Source organism: Heterodontus francisci, chromosome 27 (assembly GCF_036365525.1).
Source record: "Heterodontus francisci isolate sHetFra1 chromosome 27, sHetFra1.hap1, whole genome shotgun sequence".
In the NCBI taxonomy this organism is placed as follows: Eukaryota; Metazoa; Chordata; class Chondrichthyes; order Heterodontiformes; family Heterodontidae; genus Heterodontus; species Heterodontus francisci.
The window spans coordinates 14,626,804-14,649,222 of NC_090397.1; positions in this window are offsets into that span (position 1 = coordinate 14,626,804).

The following is a 22,419-nucleotide window of genomic DNA, read 5'->3' on the forward strand; positions in this document are numbered from 1 at the left end:
TCATTTTGTAGGGCATAACATATTGGCATGGATAGAAGATTGGCTAGCTGACAGGAAATAGAGAGTGGGTCATTTTCTGGTTGGCAAGCTGTAACAGGTGGTGTGTCACAGGGGATCAATGCTGGGGCCTCAACTTTTTCCAATTTATATAAATGACTTGGATGAAGGAACCGAAGGTATGATTGCTAAATTTGCTGATGACACAAAAATAGGTATGAAAGTAAGTTGTGAAGAGGACATAAGGAGGCTACAAAGGGATGTAGATAGGTTAAGTGAGTGGGCAAAGATCTGGCAAATGGAGTATAATGTGGGAAAATGTGAAATTTTCCATGTTGGCAGGAAGAATAAAAAAGAAGCATATTATCTAAATGGTGAGAGATTGCAGAGCTCTGAGATGCAGAGGGATCTGGGTGTCCTCGTGCATGAATCGCAAAAGGTTAGCATGCAGGCACAGCAAGTAATTAGGAAAGCTATAAGATATGTTATCATTTATTGCGAGGGGAACTGAATACAAAACTAAAGAGGTTATGCTTCAGTTAAACAGGGCATTGGTGAGACCACACCTGGAATACTGTGTACAGTATTGGTCTCCTTATTTAAGGAAGGATATAAATGCCTTGGAGGCAGTTCAGAGAAGGTTTACAAGACCAATACCTATAATGGGTGGGTTGTCTTATGAGGAAAGATTGGACAGGCTAGGCTTATATCTGTTGGAGTTTAGAAGAGTAAGAGGCGACCTGATTGAAACTTATAAGATTCTGAGGGGTCTTGATAGGGTGGATGTGTAAAGGATGTTTCCTCTTGTGGGAGAATCTAGAACTAAGGGTCACTGTTTAAAAATAAGGGGTCGCCCATTTAAGACAAAGATGAGGAGAAACTTTTTCTCTCAGAGGGTCATGGAACTCTCTTCCTCAAAAGGCAGTGGAAGCAGAGTCTTTGAATATTTTTAAGGAAGAGGTAGATAGATTCTTGATAAGCAATGGGGTGAAAGGTTATTGGGGGTAGGCGGGAATGTGGAGTTGAGTTTACAATCAGATCAGCCATGATCTTATTGAATGGAGAAGCAGGCTCAAGGGGCCCAGTGACTTACTCCTGCTCCTAATTCGTATGTTCGTATGATATCTTTACTGCTCCCTGCTGATACCTTTACTGCCCCTGACACCCCTACTGTCTCCAATACCCTTACTGTGCCCTGATGCCCTTACTGTTCTTGATGCCCTGACTGCCCCCTGATCCCCTTATTGTTGCCTTATACAGTTACAGTTCCCTAATAGCCTTATTGTTCCTGATACCCTGACTGTCCCTGATATCTTTAGTGATCCTGATACATTTATTATCCCTGAAATCTTGACTGTCCCCTGATATATTTGTTCATTGATACATTTACTGTTTCTCGATACCTTTATTCACTTTGATACCTTTACTGTCCCCTTATACCCTTAGTATTCCTTGATACTTTTAATGTTACTGATACCCTAACAGTTCCTTACAGGAGTAAAGAAGTCTTGCTGCAATTGTGTAGAGCCCTGGTGAGACCGCACCTGAAGTATTGTGTACAGTTTGGGTTTCCTTACCTAAGGAAGGATATACTTGCCAAAGAGGGAGTGTAACGAAGGTTCACCAGACTAATTCCTGGGATGGCGGGATTGTCCTATGAGGAAAGATTGAGGGGTCTGGCCCTGTATTCTCTAGAGTTTAGTGGAATGAGAGGTGATCTCATTGAAGCATACAAAATTCTTACAGGGCTCGACAGGGAAGATGCAGGAAGGATGTTTCCCCTGTCTGGTGAATCTAGAACCAGGGAACACAGTGTCAGAAAAAGGGTCAGGCTATTTTGGATTAAGATGAGGAGGAATGTCTTCACTCAGAGGGTTATGAATCTTTGGAATTCTCTATCCTAGAGGGCTGTGTAGGCTCAGTCATTGAGTATGTTCAAGACAGAGATCAATAGATTTCTAGATATTAACAATATAAAGGGATATGGGGATAGTGTGGGAAAATGGTGTTGAAGTAGGAGATCAGTCATGATCTAGTTGAATGGTGGAGCAGGCTTGAGGGGCTGAATGACCTACTCCTGCTCCTATTTCCTGTGTTCCTATGTCCCCTGGTGCCCTTATTGTCCCCGATACCGTTTCTCACCTTTACTCTCTCCTGCTACCTTTTCAGTTCCCAGATATCCATAGTTTCCCTGATACCCTTACTGTTCCGATACCTTTACAATTCCCTGATGCCATTACTGTCCCCGATACCCTCACAGTTCCCCACTATCCTTACTGTCCACTCATATCTTCAATGTCTCCTTACTGTCCCCGATACCCTCAATGTCCACGGATACTCTCACTGTCCCTGATACCCTCAATGTCTACTGATACCCTTACTGATCCCTGTTAACTTTTCTGTGTCCCCTAATACCTTTACTATCCCCAAATAGCCTTGGTGTCCCTGATGCCCTTACTGTCCCCTGTTACGATCAAGTGAGAAGGGGTCAAAGGGATCCCCTCTTTCCCCTCTCCTTGTTTGACCACAACAAGTTTATTTTTTATGAAGTGGATATACTTGACAATTCAGTGAGTATTTAACTGTTTACATGCCATGATCATAAAAAGAACCAAATGGACAGTTCCTGATACCCTGACAGTCCCTGATACACTGACAGTCCCTGATACCCTGACAGTCCCTGATACCCTGACTGTTCCATGATACACTCACTGTCCCATGATATTCTTACAGCACCCCAATACACTTAATGTTCATGATGGCCTTACTGTTCCCCGATACCCCAACTGTTTCCAGATACCAATACATTCCCCTGATACACTCACTGTCCACTGACACCCTCACTGTCTCCTGACACCCTCACTGTCTACTGATACCCTCACTGTCGACTGACACCCTCACTGTCCACCGATACCCTCACTGTATACTGACACGCTCACTCCCTACTGACACCCTCACTCCCTACTGAGACCCTCACTGTCCACTGATACCCTCACTGTCTACTGACACCCTCACTCCCTACTGACACCCTTAATGACTACTGATACCCTCACTGTCGACTGACACCCTCACTCCCGACTGACACCCTCACTGTCTACTGACACCCTCAGTCTCTAATGATACCCTCACTGTCCACTGATGCCCTCACCGTCTACTGATACCCTCACTGTATAGTGATACCCTCACTGTCTACTGATACCCTCACTGTCTACTGACACCCTCACTGTCTACTGATACCCTCACTGTCTACTGACACCCTCACTGTCTACTGACACCCTCACTGTCGACTGACACACTAACTGTAGACTGATACCCTCACTGTCTACTGACACACTAACTGTCTACTGACACCCTCACTGTAGACTGATACCCTCACTGTCTACTGACACCCTCACTGTCGACTGACACATTAACTGTCTACTGACACCCTCACTGTAGACTGATACCCTCACTGTCTACTGACACCCTCACTGTCGACTGACACACTAACTGTCTACTGACACCCTCACTGTAGACTGATACCCTCACTGTCCACTGGTACCATCACTGTCTACTGACACCCTAACTGTCCACTGATGCCCTCACTGCCCACTGACACCCTCACTGTCTACTGACACCCTCACTGTCTACTGACACCCTCATTGTCCACTGACACCCTCACTGTCTACTGACACCCTCACTGTCTACTGACACCCTCATTGTCCACTGACACCCTCACTGTCCACTGACACCCTCATTGTCCACTGACACCCTCACTGTCTACTGACACCCTCACTGTCTACTGACACCCTCATTGTCCACTGACACCCTCACTGTCTACTGACACCCTCACTGTCTACTGACACCCTCATTGTCTGCTGACACCCTCACTCCCTACTGACACCCTCAATGTCTACTGAGACCCTCACTGTCCACTGATACCCTCACTGTCTGCTGACACCCTCACTCCCTACTGACACCCTCACTCCCTACTGACACCCTCAATGTCTACTGATACCCTCACTGTCTACTGACACCATCACTCCCTACTGACAGCCTCAAAGTCTACTGAGACCCTCACTGTCCACTGATACCCTCACTGTCTACTGACAGCCTCACTGTCTACTGACACCCTCAGTCTCTAATGATGCCCTCACTGCAGACTGATACCCTCACTGTATACTGATACCCTCACTGTCTGCTCATACCCTCACTGTCCACTGATACCCTCACTGTCTACTGATACCTTCACTGTCTACTGACACCCTCACTCCCTACTGACACCCACACTCCCTACTGACACCCTTAATGTCTACTGATACCCTCATTGTCCACTGACACCTTCACTGTCTACTGACACCCTCATTGTCCACTGACACCCTCACTGTCTACTGACACCCTCACTGTCTACTGACACCAACACTGCCCACTGACACCCTCACTGTCTACTGATACCCTCACTGTCTACTGACACCCTCACTGTCTACTCATAACCTCACTGTCCACTGATGCCCTCACTGTATACTGATACCCTCACTGTCTACTGATACCCTCACTGTATAGTGATACCCTCACTGTCTACTGATATCCTCACTGTATACTGATACCCTCACTGTCTACTGACACCCTCACTGTATACTGATACCCTCACTGTTTACTGACACCCTCACTGTCTACTGACAACCTAACTGTCTACTGATATCCTCACTGTCGACTGATACCCTCACTGTCGACTGACACCCTCACTGTATACTGACAGCCTCACTGTCCACTGATAGCCTCACTACCCACTGACACCCTCACTGTCTACTGACACCCTCACTGTCTACTGACACCCTCATTGACCACTGACACCCTCACTGTCTACTGACACCCTCATTGTCCACTGACACCCTCACTGTCTCCTGACACCCTCACTGTCTACTGACACCCTCATTGTCCACTGACACCCTCATTGACCACTGACACCCTCACTGTCTACTGACACCCTCACTGTCTACTGACACCCTCATTGTCCACTGACACCCTCACTGTCTCCTGACACCCTCACTGTCTACTGACACCCTCATTGTCTACTGACAATCTCACTGTCTACTGACACCAACACTGCCCACTGACACCCTCATTGTCCACTGACACCCTCACTGTCTACTGACACCCTCATTGTCCACTGACACCCTCACTGTCCACTGACACCAACACTGCGCACTGACACCCGCACTGTCTACTGATACCCTCACTGTCCACTGATACCCTCACTGTCTACTGACATCCTCACTCCCTGCTGACAGCCTCTATGTCTAGTGAGACCCTCACTGTCCACCGATACCCTCACCGTCTACTGACACGCTCACTCCCTGCTGACACCCTCACTCCCTGCTGACACCCTCAATGTCTACTGAGACCCTCACTGTCCACTGATACCCTCACTGTCTACTGACACCCTCAATGTCTACTGACACCATCTCTCCCTACTGACACCATCACTCCCTACTGACAGCCTCAATGTCTACTGAGACCCTCACTGTCCACTGATACCCTCAATGTCTACTGACACACTCACTCCCTACTGACACCCTCACTCCCTACTGACACCCTTAATGTCTACTGATACCCTCATTGTCCACTGACACCCTCAATGTCTACTGACACCCTCATTGTCCACTGACACCCTCACTGTCTACTGACACCCTCACTGTCTACTGACACCCTCAGTCTCCAATGTTACCCTCACTGTCTACTGACACCCTCACTGTCGTCTGACACCCTCACTCTCTACTGACACCCTCACTCTCTACTGACAACCCCACTCCCGACTGACACCCTCACTCCCTACTGACACCCTCACTCCCTACTGACACCCTCAATCTCTACTGACACCCTCACTGCCCACTGATACACTCACTGTCGACTCACACCCTCACTCCCTACTGGCACCCTCACTGTCTACTGACACCCTCAGTCTCTAATGATACACTCACTGTCCACTGATACCCTCACTGTCTACTGATACCCTCACTGTCTACTGACAGCCTCACTCTCTGCTGACAGCCTCACTCTCTACTGATACACTCACTGTCCACTGATACCCTCACTGTCTACTGACACCCTCACTCCCTACTGACACCCTCACTGTCTACTGACACCCCCACTCCCGACTGACACCCTCACTCCCTACTGACACCCTCAATGTCTACTGACACCCTCAATCTCGACTGATACCCTCACTGTCTACTGATACCCTCACTGTCTACTGACACCCTCACTGTCGACTGACACACTAACTGTCTACTGATATCCTCACTGTCGACTGATACCCTCATTGCCCACTGACACCCTCACTGTATACTGATACCCTCACTGTCCACTGGTACCATCACTGTCTACTGACACCCTAACTGTCCACTGATGCCCTCACTGCCCACTGACACCCTCACTGTCTACTGACACCCTCATTGTCCACTGACACCCTCACTGTCTACTGACACCCTCACTGTCTACTGACACTCTCATTGTCCACTGACACCCTCACTGTCCACTGACACCCTCATTGTCCACTGACACCCTCACTGTCTACTGACACCCTCACTGTCTACTGACACCCTCATTGTCCACTGACACCCTCACTGTCTACTGACACCCTCACTGTCTACTGACACCCTCATTGTCCACTGACACCCTCATTGTCTACTGACACCCTCATTGTCCACTGACACCAACACTGTCCACTGACACCCTCACTGTCTGCTGACACCCTCAATGTCTACTGAGACCCACACTGTCCACTGATACCCTCACTGTCTGCTGACACCCTCACTCCCTACTGACACCCTCACTCCCTACTGACACCCTCAATGTCTACTGATACCCTCACTGTCTACTGACACCATCACTCCCTACTGACAGCCTCAAAGTCTACTGAGACCCTCACTGTCCACTGATACCCTCACTGTCTACTGACAGCCTCACTGTCTACTGACACCCTCAGTCTCTAATGATGCCCTCACTGTATACTGATACCCTCACTGTATACTGATACCCTCAATGCAGACTGATACCCTCACTGTCTACTGACACCCTCACTATCTGCTCATACCCTCACTGTCCACTGATACCCTCACTGTCTACTGATACCCTCACTGTCTACTGACACCCTCACTCCCTACTGACACCCACACTCCCTACTGACACCCTGAATGTCTACTGATACCCTCATTGTCCACTGACACCTTCACTGTCTACTGACACCCTCATTGTCCACTGACACCCTCACTGTCTACTGACACCCTCACTGTCTACTGACACCAACACTGCCCACTGACACCCTCACTGTCTACTGATACCCTCACTGTCTACTGACACCCTCACTGTCTACTCATAACCTCACTGTCCACTGATGCCCTCACTGTATACTGATACCCTCACTGTCTACTGATACCCTCACTGTCTACTGATACCCTCACTGTCTACTGATACCCTCACTGTATACTGATATCCTCACTGTATACTGATACCCTCACTGTCTACTGACACCCTCACTCCCTCCTGACACCCTCACTGTCTACTAGAAGCCTCACAGTCCACTGATACCCTCACTGTCTACTGACACCCTCACTGTCTACTGACACCCTCACTGTCTACTGACAACCTAACTGTCTACTGATATCCTCACTGTCGACTGATACCTTCACTGTATACTGATACCCTCACTGTCCACTGATACCCTCACTGTCTACTGACACCCTCACTGTATACTGATAGCCTCACTGTCCACTGATAGCCTCACTACCCACTGACACCCTCACTGTCTACTGACACCCTCACTGTCTACTGACACCCTCATTGACCACTGACACCCTCACTGTCTACTGACACCCTCATTGTCCACTGACACCCTCACTGTCTCCTGACACCCTCACTGTCTACTGACACCCTCATTGTCTACTGACACCCTCATTGACCACTGACACCCTCACTGTCTACTGACACCCTCATTGTCTACTGACAATCTCACTGTCTACTGACACCCTCACTGTCTACTGACACCCTCATTGACCACTGACACCCTCACTGTCTACTGAGACCCTCATTGTCCACTGACACCCTCACTGTCCACTGACACCAACACTGCCCACTGACACCCGCACTGTCTACTGATACCCTCACTGTCCACTGATACCCTCACTGTCTACTGACATCCTCAATGTCTACTGACACCATCTCTCCCTACTGACACCATCACTCCCTGCTGACACCCTCAATGTCTACTGAGACCCTCACTGTCCACTGATACCCTCACTGTCTACTGACACCCTCAATGTCTACTGACACCATCTCTCCCTACTGACACCATCACTCCCTACTGACAGCCTCAATGTCTACTGAGACCCTCACTGTCCACTGATACCCTCAATGTCTACTGACACCCTCACTCCCTCCTGACACCCTCACTCCCTACTGACACCCTTAATGTCTACTGATACCCTCATTGTCCACTGACACCCTCAATGTCTACTGACACCCTCATTGTCCACTGACACCCTCACTGTCTACTGACACCTTCACTGTCTACTGACACCCTCAGTCTCCAATGTTACCCTCACTGTCTACTGACACCCTCACTGTCGACTGACACCTTCACTCTCTACTGACACCCTCACTCTCTACTGACAACCCCACTCCCGACTGACACCCTCACTCCCTACTGACACCCTCACTCACTACTGACACCCTCAATCTCTACTGACACCCTCACTGCCCACTGATACATTCACTGTCGACTCACACCCTCACTCCCTACTGACACCCTCACTCCCTACTGGCACCCTCACTGTCTACTGACACCCTCAGTCTCTAATGATACACTCACTGTCCACTGATACCCTCACTGTCTACTGATACCCTCACTGTCTGCTGATACCCTCACTGTCTGCTGACAGCCTCACTCTCTGCTGACAGCCTCACTCTCTAGTGATACACTCACTGTCCACTGATACCCTCACTGTCTACTGACACCCTCACTCCCTACTGACACCCTCACTGTCTACTGACACCCCCACTCCCGACTGACACCCTCACTCCTACTGACACCCTCAATGTCTACTGACGCCCTCACTCTCGACTGATACCCTCACTGTCTACTGATACCCTCAATGTCTACCGACCCCCTCACTCTCTACTGACACCTCACTGTCGACTCATACCATCACTGTCTAAGGATACCCTCAAAGTCCACTGACACCCTCACTCTCTACTGACACCCTCACTGTCTACTGACAACCTCATTGTCCACTGACACCCTCACTGTCTACTGATACCCTCACTGTCTACTGACACCCTCACTCCCTACTGACACCCTCAATGTCTACTGAGACCCTCACATTCCACTGATACCCTCACTGTCTACTGACACGCTCACTCCCTACTGACACCCTCACTCCCTACTGACACCCTCAATGTCTACTGAGACCCTCACTGTCCACTGATACACTCACTGTCTACTGACACCCTCACTCCCTACTGACACCTTCAATGTCTACTGATACCCTCACTGTCTACTGACACCCTCACTCCCTACTGATACCCTCAATGTCTACTGAGACCCTCACTGTCCACTGATGCCCTCACTGTCGACTGACACCCTCACTCCCGACTGACACCCTCACTGTCCACTGATACCCTCACTGTCGACTGACACCCTCACTCCCTACTGACACCCTCACTGTCTACTGACACCCTCAGTCTCTAATGATACCCTCACTGTCTACTGATACCCTCACTGTATACTGATACCCTCACTGTCTACTGACACCCTCACTGTCTACTGACACCCTAACTGTCTCCTGATACCCTCACTGTCTACTGACACCCTCACTGTATACTGGCACCCTCACTGTCTACTCATACCCTCACTGTCCACTGATACCCTCACTGTCTACTGACACCCTAACTGTCTCCTGATACCCTCACTGTCTACTGACACCCTCACTGTATACTGACACCCTCACTGTCTACTTATACCCTCACTGTCCACTGACACAATCACTGTCTACTCATACCCTCACTGTCCACTGACACCCTCACTGTCTACTGACACCCTCACTGTCTACTCATAACCTCACTGTCTACTCATAACCTAACTGTCCACTGATGCCCTCACTGTATACTGATACCCTCACCGTCTACTGATACCCTCACTGTCTACTGATACCCTCATTGTCTACTGATACCCTCATTGTCCACTGACACCCTCACTGTCTACTGACACCCTCATTGTCCACTGACACCCTCATTGTCTACTGACACCCTCATTGTCCACTGACACCCTCATTTTCTACTGACACCCTCATTGTCCACTGACACCCTCATTATCTACTGACACCCTCATTGTCCACTGACACCCTCATTGTCTACTGACACCCTCACTGTCTACTGACACCCTCAATCCCTGCTGACAGCCTCTATGTCTACTGAGACCCTCACTGTCCACTGATACCCTCACTGTCTGCTGACACCCTCACTCCCTACTGACACCCTCAATGTCTACTGAGACCCTCACTGTCCACTGATACCCTCACTGTCTGCTGACACCCTCACTCCCTACTGACACCCTCACTCCCTACTGACACCCTCAATGTCTACTGATACCCTCACTGTCTACTGACACCATCACTCCCTACTGACAGCCTCAAAGTCTACTGAGATCCTCACTGTCCACTGATACCCTCACTGTCTACTGACAGCCTCACTCCCTACTGACACCCTCACTGTCTACTGACACCCTCAGTCTCTAATGATGCCCTCACTGTATACTGATACCCTCACTGTATACTGATACCCTCACTGCAGACTGATACCCTCACTGTCTACTGACACCCTCACTGTCTGCTCATACCCTCACTGTCCACTGATACCCTCACTGTCTACTGATACCCTCACTGTCTACTGACACCCTCACTCCCTACTGACACCCACACTCCCTACTGACACCTTCACTGTCTACTGACACCCTCATTGTCCACTGACACCCTCACTGTCTACTGACACCCTCACTGTCCACTGACACCAACACTGCCCACTGACACCCTCACTGTCTACTGATACGCTCACTGTCCACTGATACCCTCACTGTCCACTGATACCCTCACTGTCTACTGACACCCTCACTGTCTGCTCATAACCTCACTGTCCACTGATGCCCTCACTGTATACTGACACCCTCACTGTCTACTGATACCCTCACTGTCTACTGATGCCCTCACTGTATACTGACACCCTCATTGTCCACTGACACCCTCACTGTCTACTGACACCCTCACTGTCCACTGACACCAACACTGCCCACTGACACCCTCACTGTCTACTGATACGCTCACTGTCCACTGATACCCTCACTGTCCACTGATACCCTCACTGTCTACTGACACCCTCACTGTCTGCTCATAACCTCACTGTCCACTGATGCCCTCACTGTATACTGACACCCTCACTGTCTACTGATACCCTCACTGTCTACTGATGCCCTCACTGTATACTGACACCCTCACTGTCTACTGATACCCTCACTGTCTACTGATATCCTCACTGTATACTGATACCCTCACTGTCTACTGACACCCTCACTGTCTACCGATACCCTCACTGTCTACTGACACCCTCACTGTCTACTGACACCCTCACTGTATACTGATAGCCTCACTGTCCACTGACACCCTCACTGTATACTGATAGCCTCACTGTCCACTGATAGCCTCACTACCCACTGACACCCTCACTGTCTACTGACACCCTCACTGTCTACTGACACCCTCATTGACCACTGACACCCTCACTGTCTACTGACACCCTCATTGTCCACTGACACCGTCACTGTCTCCTGACACCCTCACTGTCTACTGACACCCTCATTGTCTACTGACACCCTCATTGACCACTGACACCCTCACTGTCTACTGACACCCTCATTGTCCACTGACACCCTCACTGTCTCCTGACACCCTCACTGTCTACTGACACCCTCATTGTCTACTGACAATCTCACTGTCTACTGACACCAACACTGCCCACTGACACCCTCATTGTCCACTGACACCCTCACTGTCTACTGACACCCTCATTGTCCACTGACACCCTCACTGTCCACTGACACCAACACTGCCCACTGACACCCGCACTGTCTACTGATACCCTCACTGTCCACTGATACCCTCACTGTCTACTGACATCCTCACTCCCTGCTGACAGCCTCAATGTCTAGTGAGACCCTCACTGTCCACCGATACCCTCACCGTCTACTGACACGCTCACTCCCTGCTGACACCCTCACTCCCTACTGACACCCTCAATGTCTACTGAGACCCTCACTGTCCACTGATACCCTCACTGTCTACTGACACCCTCACTCCCTACTGACACCCTCACTCGCTACTGACACCCTCAATGTCTACTGACACCATCTCTCCCTACTGACACCATCACTCCCTACTGACAGCCTCAATGTCTACTGAGACCCTCACTGTCCACTGATACCCTCACTGTCTACTGACACCCTCACTCCCTACTGACACCCTCACTCCCTACTGACACCCTCAATGTCTACTGACACCCTCACTGTCTACTGACACCCTCACTGTCTACTGACACCCTCAGTCTCCAATGTTACCCTCACTGTCTACTGACACCCTCACTGTCGACTGACACCCTCACTCTCTACTGACAACCCCACTCCCGACTGACACCCTCACTCCCTACTGACACCCTCACTCTCTACTGACACCCTCACTGTCAACTGATACCCTCACTGTCGACTCACACCCTCACTCCCTACTGGCACCCTCACTGTCTACTGACACCCTCAGTCTCTAATGATACACTCACTGTCCACTGATACCCTCACTGTCTACTGATACCCTCACTGTCTACTGACAGCCTCACTCTCTGCTGACAGCCTCACTCTCTACTGATACACTCACTGTCCACTGATACCCTCACTGTCTACTGACACCCTCACTCCCTACTGACACCCTCACTGTCTACTGACACCCCCACTCCCGACTGACACCCTCACTCCGTACTGACACCCTCAATGTCTACTGACACCCTCACTCTCGACTGATACCCTCACTGTCTACTGATACCCTCAATGTCTACTGACCCCCTCACTCTCTACTGACACCTCACTGTCGACTCATACCATCACTGTCTAAGGATACCCTCAAAGTCCACTGACACCCTCACTCTCTACTGACACCCTCAGTGTCTACTGACCCCCTCACTCTCTACTGACACCTCACTCCCGACTGACACCCTCACTCCCTACTGACACCCTCACTCCCTACTGACACCCTCACTCCCTACTGACACCCTCAGTGTCTACTGACACCTTCACTGTCTACTGATATCCTCGCTCTCTCCTGATACCCTCACTCTCGACTGACACCCTCACTGTATACTGATACCCTCAAAGTCCACTGACACCCTCACTCTCTACTGACACCTCACTGTCGACTCATACCATCACTGTCTAAGGATACCCTCAAAGTCCACTGACACCCTCACTCTCTACTGACACCCTCACTGTCTACTGACAACCTCATTGTCCACTGACACCCTCACTGTCTACTGATACCCTCACTGTCTACTGACACCCTCACTCCCTACTGACACCCTCAATGTCTACTGAGACCCTCACTTTCCACTGATACCCTCACTGCCTACTGACACGCTCACTCCCTACTGACACCCTCACTCCCTACTGACACCCTCAATGTCTACTGAGACCCTCACTGTCCACTGATACACTCACTGTCTACTGACACCCTCACTCCCTACTGACACCTTCAATGTCTACTGATACCCTCACTGTCTACTGACACCCTCACTCCCTACTGACACCCTCAATGTCTACTGAGACCCTCACTGTCCACTGATGCCCTCACTGTCGACTGACACCCTCACTCCCGACTGACACCCTCACTGTCCACTGATACCCTCACTGTCGACTGACACCCTCACTCCCTACTGACACCCTCACTGTCTACTGACACCCTCAGTCTCTAATGATACCCTCACTGTCTACTGATACCCTCACTGTATACTGATACCCTCACTGTCTACTGACACCCTCACTGTCTACTGACACCCTAACTGTCTCCTGATACCCTCACTGTCTACTGACACCCTCACTGTATACTGGCACCCTCACTGTCTACTCATACCCTCACTGTCCACTGATACCCTCACTGTCTACTGACACCCTAACTGTCTCCTGATACCCTCACTGTCTACTGACACCCTCACAGTATACTGACACCCTCACTGTCTACTTATACCCTCACTGTCCACTGACACAATCACTGTCTACTCATACCCTCACTGTCCACTGACACCCTCACTGTCTACTGACACCCTCACTGTCTACTCATAACCTCACTGTCTACTCATAACCTAACTGTCCACTGATGCCCTCACTGTATACTGATACCCTCACCGTCTACTGATACCCTCACTGTCTACTGATATCCTCACTGTCGACTGATACCCTCAATGTCTACTGATACCCTCACTGTCTACTGATACCCTCACCGTCTACTGATACCCTCACTGTATAGTGATACCCTCACTGTCCACTGATACCCTCACTGTCTACTGACACCCTCACTCCCTACTGACACCCTCAATGTCTACTGAGACCCTCACTTTCCACTGATACCCTCACTGTCTACTGATACCCTCACCGTCTACTGATACCCGCACTGTCTACTGATACCCTCACTGTCCACTGATACCCTCACTGTCTACTGACATCCTCACTCCCTGCTGACAGCCTCTATGTCTAGTGAGACCCTCACTGTCCACCGATACCCTCACCGTCTACTGACACCCTCAATGTCTACTGACACCATCTCTCCCTACTGACACCATCACTCCCTGCTGACACCATCACTCCCTGCTGACACCCTCAATGTCTACTGATACCCTCAATGTCTACTGACCCCCTCACTCTCTACTGACACCTCACTGTCGACTCATACCATCACTGTCTAAGGATACCCTCAAAGTCCACTGACACCCTCACTCTCTACTGACACCCTCACTGTCCACTGACACCCTCACTGTCTACTGATACCCTCACTGTCTACTGACACCCTCACTCCCTACTGACACCCTCAATGTCTACTGAGACCCTCACTTTCCACTGATACCCTCACTGTCTACTGACACGCTCACTCCCTACTGACACCCTCACTCCCTACTGACACCCTCAATGTCTACTGAGACCCTCACTGTCCACTGATACGCTCACTGTCTACTGACACCCTCACTCCCTACTGACACCCTCAATGTCTACTGATACCCTCACTGTCTACTGACACCCTCACTCCCTACTGACACCCTCAATGTCTACTGAGACCCACACTGTCCACTGATGCCCTCACTGTCGACTGACACCCTCACTCCCGACTGACACCCTCACTGTCCACTGATACCCTCACTGTCGACTGACACCCTCACTCCCTACTGACACCCTCACTGTCTACTGACACCCTCAGTCTCTAATGATACCCTCACTGTCTACTGATACCCTCACTGTATACTGATACCCTCACTGTCTACTGACACCCTCACTGTCTACTGACACCCTAACTGTCTCCTGATACCCTCACTGTCTACTGACACCCTCACTGTATACTGACACCCTCACTGTCTACTCATACCCTCACTGTCCACTGATACCCTCACTGTCTACTGACACCCTAACTGTCTCCTGATACCTTCACTGTCTACTGACACCCTCACTGTATACTGACACCCTCACTGTCTACTCATACCCTCACTGTCCACTGACACCCTCACTGTCTACTCATACCCTCACTGTCCACTGACACCCTCACTGTCTACTGACACCCTCACTGTCTACTCATAACCTCACTGTCTACTCATAACCTAACTGTCCACTGATGCCCTCACTGTATACTGATACCCTCACCGTCTACTGATACCCTCACTGTCGACTGATACCCTCACTGTCTACTGATACCCTCACTGTCTACTGATATCCTCACTGTCGACTGATACCCTCACTGTCTACTGATACCCTCACTGTCCACTGATACCCTCACCGTCTACTGATACCCTCACTGTATAGTGATACCCTCACTGTCTACTGATACCCTCACTGTCTACTGATACCCTCACCGTCTACTGATACCCTCACTGTATAGTGATACCCTCACTGTCTACTGATACCCTCACTGTCTACTGATATCCTCACTGTCGACTGATACCCTCACTGTCCACTGATACCATCACTGTCTACTGACACCCTCATTGTCCACTGACACCCTCACTGTCTACTGACACCCTCACTGTCTACTGACACCCTCATTGTCCACTGACACCCTCATTGTCCACTGACACCCTCACTGTCTACTGACACCCTCATTGTCCACTGACACCCTCACTGTCCACTGACACCCTCATTGTCCACTGACACCCTCACTGTCTACTGACACCCTCATTGTCCACTGACACCCTCACTGTCCACTGACACCCTCATTGTCCACTGACACCCTCACTGTCTACTGACACCCTCATTGTCCACTGACACCCTCACTGTCCACTGATACCCTCATTGTCCACTGACACCCTCACTGTCCACTGACACCCTCATTGTCCACTAACACCCTCATTGTCTACTGACACCCTCATTGTCCACTGACACCCTCATTGTCTACTGACACCCTCATTGTCCACTGACACCCTCATTGTCTACTGACACCCTCATTGTCCACTGACACCCTCACTGTCTACTGACACCCTCATTGTCCACTGACACCCTCATTGTCTACTGACACCCTCATTGTCCACTGACACCCTCATTTTCTACTGACACCCTCATTGTCCACTGACACCCTCATTATCTACTGACACCCTCATTGTCCACTGACACCCTCACTGTCTACTGACACCCTCAATCCCTGCTGACAGCCTCTATGTCTACTGAGACCCTCACTGTCCACTGATACCCTCACTGTCTGCTGACACCCTCACTCCCTACTGACACCCTCAATGTCTACTGAGACCCTCACTGTCCACTGATACCCTCACTGTCTGCTGACACCCTCACTCCCTACTGACACCCTCACTCCCTACTGACACCCTCAATGTCTACTGATACCCTCACTGTCTACTGACACCATCACTCCCTACTGACAGCCTCAAAGTCTACTGAGATCCTCACTGTCCACTGATACCCTCACTGTCTACTGACAGCCTCACTCCCTACTGACACCCTCACTGTCTACTGACACCCTCAGTCTCTAATGATGCCCTCACTGTATACTGATACCCTCACTGTATACTGATACCCTCACTGCAGACTGATACCCTCACTGTCTACTGACACCCTCACTGTCTGCTCATACCCTCACTGTCCACTGATACCCTCACTGTCTACTGATACCCTCACTGTCTACTGACACCCTCACTCCCTACTGACACCCACACTCCCTACTGACACCTTCACTGTCTACTGACACCCTCATTGTCCACTGACACCCTCACTGTCTACTGACACCCTCACTGTCCACTGACACCAACACTGCCCACTGACACCCTCACTGTCTACTGATACGCTCACTGTCCACTGATACCCTCACTGTCCACTGATACCCTCACTGTCTACTGACACCCTCACTGTCTGCTCATAACCTCACTGTCCACTGATGCCCTCACTGTATACTGACACCCTCACTGTCTACTGATACCCTCACTGTCTACTGATGCCCTCACTGTATACTGACACCCTCATTGTCCACTGACACCCTCACTGTCTACTGACACCCTCACTGTCCACTGACACCAACACTGCCCACTGACACCCTCACTGTCTACTGATACGCTCACTGTCCACTGATACCCTCACTGTCCACTGATACCCTCACTGTCTACTGACACCCTCACTGTCTGCTCATAACCTCACTGTCCACTGATGCCCTCACTGTATACTGACACCCTCACTGTCTACTGATACCCTCACTGTCTACTGATGCCCTCACTGTATACTGACACCCTCACTGTCTACTGATACCCTCACTGTCTACTGATATCCTCACTGTATACTGATACCCTCACTGTCTACTGACACCCTCACTGTCTACCGATACCCTCACTGTCTACTGACACCCTCACTGTCTACTGACACCCTCACTGTATACTGATAGCCTCACTGTCCACTGACACCCTCACTGTATACTGATAGCCTCACTGTCCACTGATAGCCTCACTACCCACTGACACCCTCACTGTCTACTGACACCCTCACTGTCTACTGACACCCTCATTGACCACTGACACCCTCACTGTCTACTGACACCCTCATTGTCCACTGACACCGTCACTGTCTCCTGACACCCTCACTGTCTACTGACACCCTCATTGTCTACTGACACCCTCATTGACCACTGACACCCTCACTGTCTACTGACACCCTCATTGTCCACTGACACCCTCACTGTCTCCTGACACCCTCACTGTCTACTGACACCCTCATTGTCTACTGACAATCTCACTGTCTACTGACACCAACACTGCCCACTGACACCCTCATTGTCCACTGACACCCTCACTGTCTACTGACACCCTCATTGTCCACTGACACCCTCACTGTCCACTGACACCCGCACTGTCTACTGATACCCTCACTGTCCACTGATACCCTCACTGTCTACTGACATCCTCACTCCCTGCTGACTGCCTCAATGTCTAGTGAGACCCTCACTGTCCACCGATACCCTCACCGTCTACTGACACGCTCACTCCCTGCTGACACCCTCACTCCCTACTGACACCCTCAATGTCTACTGAGACCCTCACTGTCCACTGATACCCTCACTGTCTACTGACACCCTCACTCCCTACTGACACCCTCACTCGCTACTGACACCCTCAATGTCTACTGACACCATCTCTCCCTACTGACACCATCACTCCCTACTGACAGCCTCAATGTCTACTGAGACCCTCACTGTCCACTGATACCCTCACTGTCTACTGACACCCTCACTGTCTACTGACACCCTCACTGTCTACTGACACCCTCAGTCTCCAATGTTACCCTCACTGTCTACTGACACCCTCACTGTCGACTGACACCCTCACTCTCTACTGACACCCTCACTCTCTACTGACAACCCCACTCCCGACTGACACCCTCACTCCCTACTGACACCCTCACTCTCTACTGACACCCTCACTGTCAACTGATACCCTCACTGTCGACTCACACCCTCACTCCCTACTGGCACCCTCACTGTCTACTGACACCCTCAGTCTCTAATGATACACTCACTGTCCACTGATACCCTCACTGTCTACTGATACCCTCACTGTCTACTGACAGCCTCACTCTCTGCTGACAGCCTCACTCTCTACTGATACACTCACTGTCCACTGATACCCTCACTGTCTACTGACACCCTCACTCCCTACTGACACCCTCACTGTCTACTGACACCCCCACTCCCGACTGACACCCTCACTCCGTACTGACACCCTCAATGTCTACTGACACCCTCACTCTCGACTGATACCCTCACTGTCTACTGATACCCTCAATGTCTACTGACCCCCTCACTCTCTACTGACACCTCACTGTCGACTCATACCATCACTGTCTAAGGATACCCTCAAAGTCCACTGACACCCTCACTCTCTACTGACACCCTCAGTGTCTACTGACCCCCTCACTCTCTACTGACACCTCACTCCCGACTGACACCCTCACTCCCTACTGACACCCTCACTCCCTACTGACACCCTCAGTGTCTACTGACACCCTCACTCTCTACTGACACCTTCACTGTCTACTGATATCCTCGCTCTCTCCTGATACCCTCACTCTCGACTGACACCCTCACTGTATACTGATACCCTCAAAGTCCACTGACACCCTCACTCTCTACTGACACCCTCAGTGTCTACTGACCCCCTCACTCTCTACTGACACGTCACTCTCGACTGACACCCTCACTGTATACTGACACCCTCAATGTCTACTGATACCCTCACTCTCTACTGACACCTCACTCTCGACTGACACCTCACTCTCGACTGACACCCTCACTGTATACTGACACCCTCACTGTCTACTGATACCCTCAAAGTCTACTAACACCCTCACTCTCTACTGACACCCTCACTGTCCACTGATACCCTCACTGTCTACTGATACCCTCACTGTCTACTGATACCCTCAATGTCCACTAACACCCTCACTCTCTACTGACATCCTCACTGTACTGATACCCTCACAGTATACTGATACCCTTACTGCCCACTGACACCCTCACTGCCTACTGATACCCTGACTGTTCCTGATACCCTGACTGTCCCTGGTGCCCTTACAGTCTCTGATACCCTGACTGTTCCTGATACCCTGACTGTCGCTGATTCCCTGACTGTCCCTGATTCCCTGACTGTCCCTGATTCCCTGACTGTTCCTGATATCCTGACTGTTCCTGATACCCTGACTATCCCTGATTCCCTGACTGTCCCTGATTCCCTGACTGTCCCAGATTCCCTGACAGTCCCTGATTCCCTGACTGTTCCCGACACCCTGACAGTCCCTAAAACCCTGACTGTTCCTGATAGGCTGACTGTCCACTGATACCCTCACTGTCTACTGAGACCCTCACTGTCTACTGATACCCTCACTGGATACTGATACCCTCACTGCCCACTGACACCCTCACTGTCTACTGACACCCTCACTGTCTACTGATACCCTCACTGTCTACTGATACCCTCACTGTCTACTTAAACCCTCGCTCTCTCCTGAGACCCTCAATGTTCACTGACACCCTCAATCTCGACTGACACTCTCACTGTATACTGATCCCCTCACTCTCTACTGACACACTCACTATCTACTGACACACTCACTGTCTACTGACACCCTCACTGTCCACTGATACCCTCACTGTCGACTGACACCCTCACTGTCTACTGATACCCTCACCGTCCACTGATACCCTCACTGCCCACTGACACCCTCACTGTATACTGATACCCTCACTGTCCACTGATACCCTCACTGCCCACTGACACCCTCACTGTATACTGATACCCTCACTGTCCACTGATACCCTCACTGCCCACTGACACCCTCACTGTCTACTGACACCCTCACTGTCTACTGACACCCTCACTGTCTACTGACACCCTCATTGTCCACTGACACCAACACTGCCCACTGACACCCTCACTGTCTACTGACACCCTCATTGTCCACGGACACCCTCACTGTCTACTGACACCCTCATTGTCCACTGACACCCTCATTGTCCACTGACACCCTCACTGTCTACTGACACCCTCACTGTCTACTGACACCCTCACTCCCTGCTGACACCCTCAATGTCTACTGAGACCCTCACTGTCCACCGATACCCTCACTGTCTACTGACACGCTCACTCCCTACTGACACCCTCACTCCCTACTGACACCCTCAATGTCTACTGGGACCCTCACTGTCCACTGATACCCTCACTGTGCACTGACACCCTCACTGTCTACTGACACCCTCACTCCCTACTGACACCCTCACTCCCTACCGACACCCTCACTGTCTACTGACACCCTCACTCCCTACTGACACCCTCAATGTCTACTGAGACCCTCACTGTCCACTGATACCCTCACTGTCTACTGACACCCTCACTCCCTACTGACACCCTTAATGTCTACTGATACGCTCACTGTCGACTGACACCCTCACTCCCTACTGACACCCTCACTGTCCACTGATAACCTCACTGTCGACTGACACCTCACACCCTACTGACACCCTCACTGCCTACTGACACCCTCAGTCTCTAATGATACCCTCACTGTCTACTGATACCCTCACTGTCTACTGACACCCTCACTCCCTACTGACACCCTCACTGTCCACTGACACCCTCACTGTCTACTGACACCCTCAATCCCTGCTGACAGCCTCTATGTCTACTGAGACCCTCACTGTCCACTGATACCCTCACTGTCTGCTGACACCCTCACTCCCTACTGACACCCTCAATGTCTACTGAGACCCTCACTGTCCACTGATACCCTCACTGTCTGCTGACACCCTCACTCCCTACTGACACCCTCACTCCCTACTGACACCCTCAATGTCTACTGATACCCTCACTGTCTACTGACACCATCACTCCCTACTGACAGCCTCAAAGTCTACTGAGATCCTCACTGTCCACTGATACCCTCACTGTCTACTGACAGCCTCACTCCCTACTGACACCCTCACTGTCTACTGACACCCTCAGTCTCTAATGATGCCCTCACTGTATACTGATACCCTCACTGTATACTGATACCCTCACTGCAGACTGATACCCTCACTGTCTACTGACACCCTCACTGTCTGCTCATACCCTCAC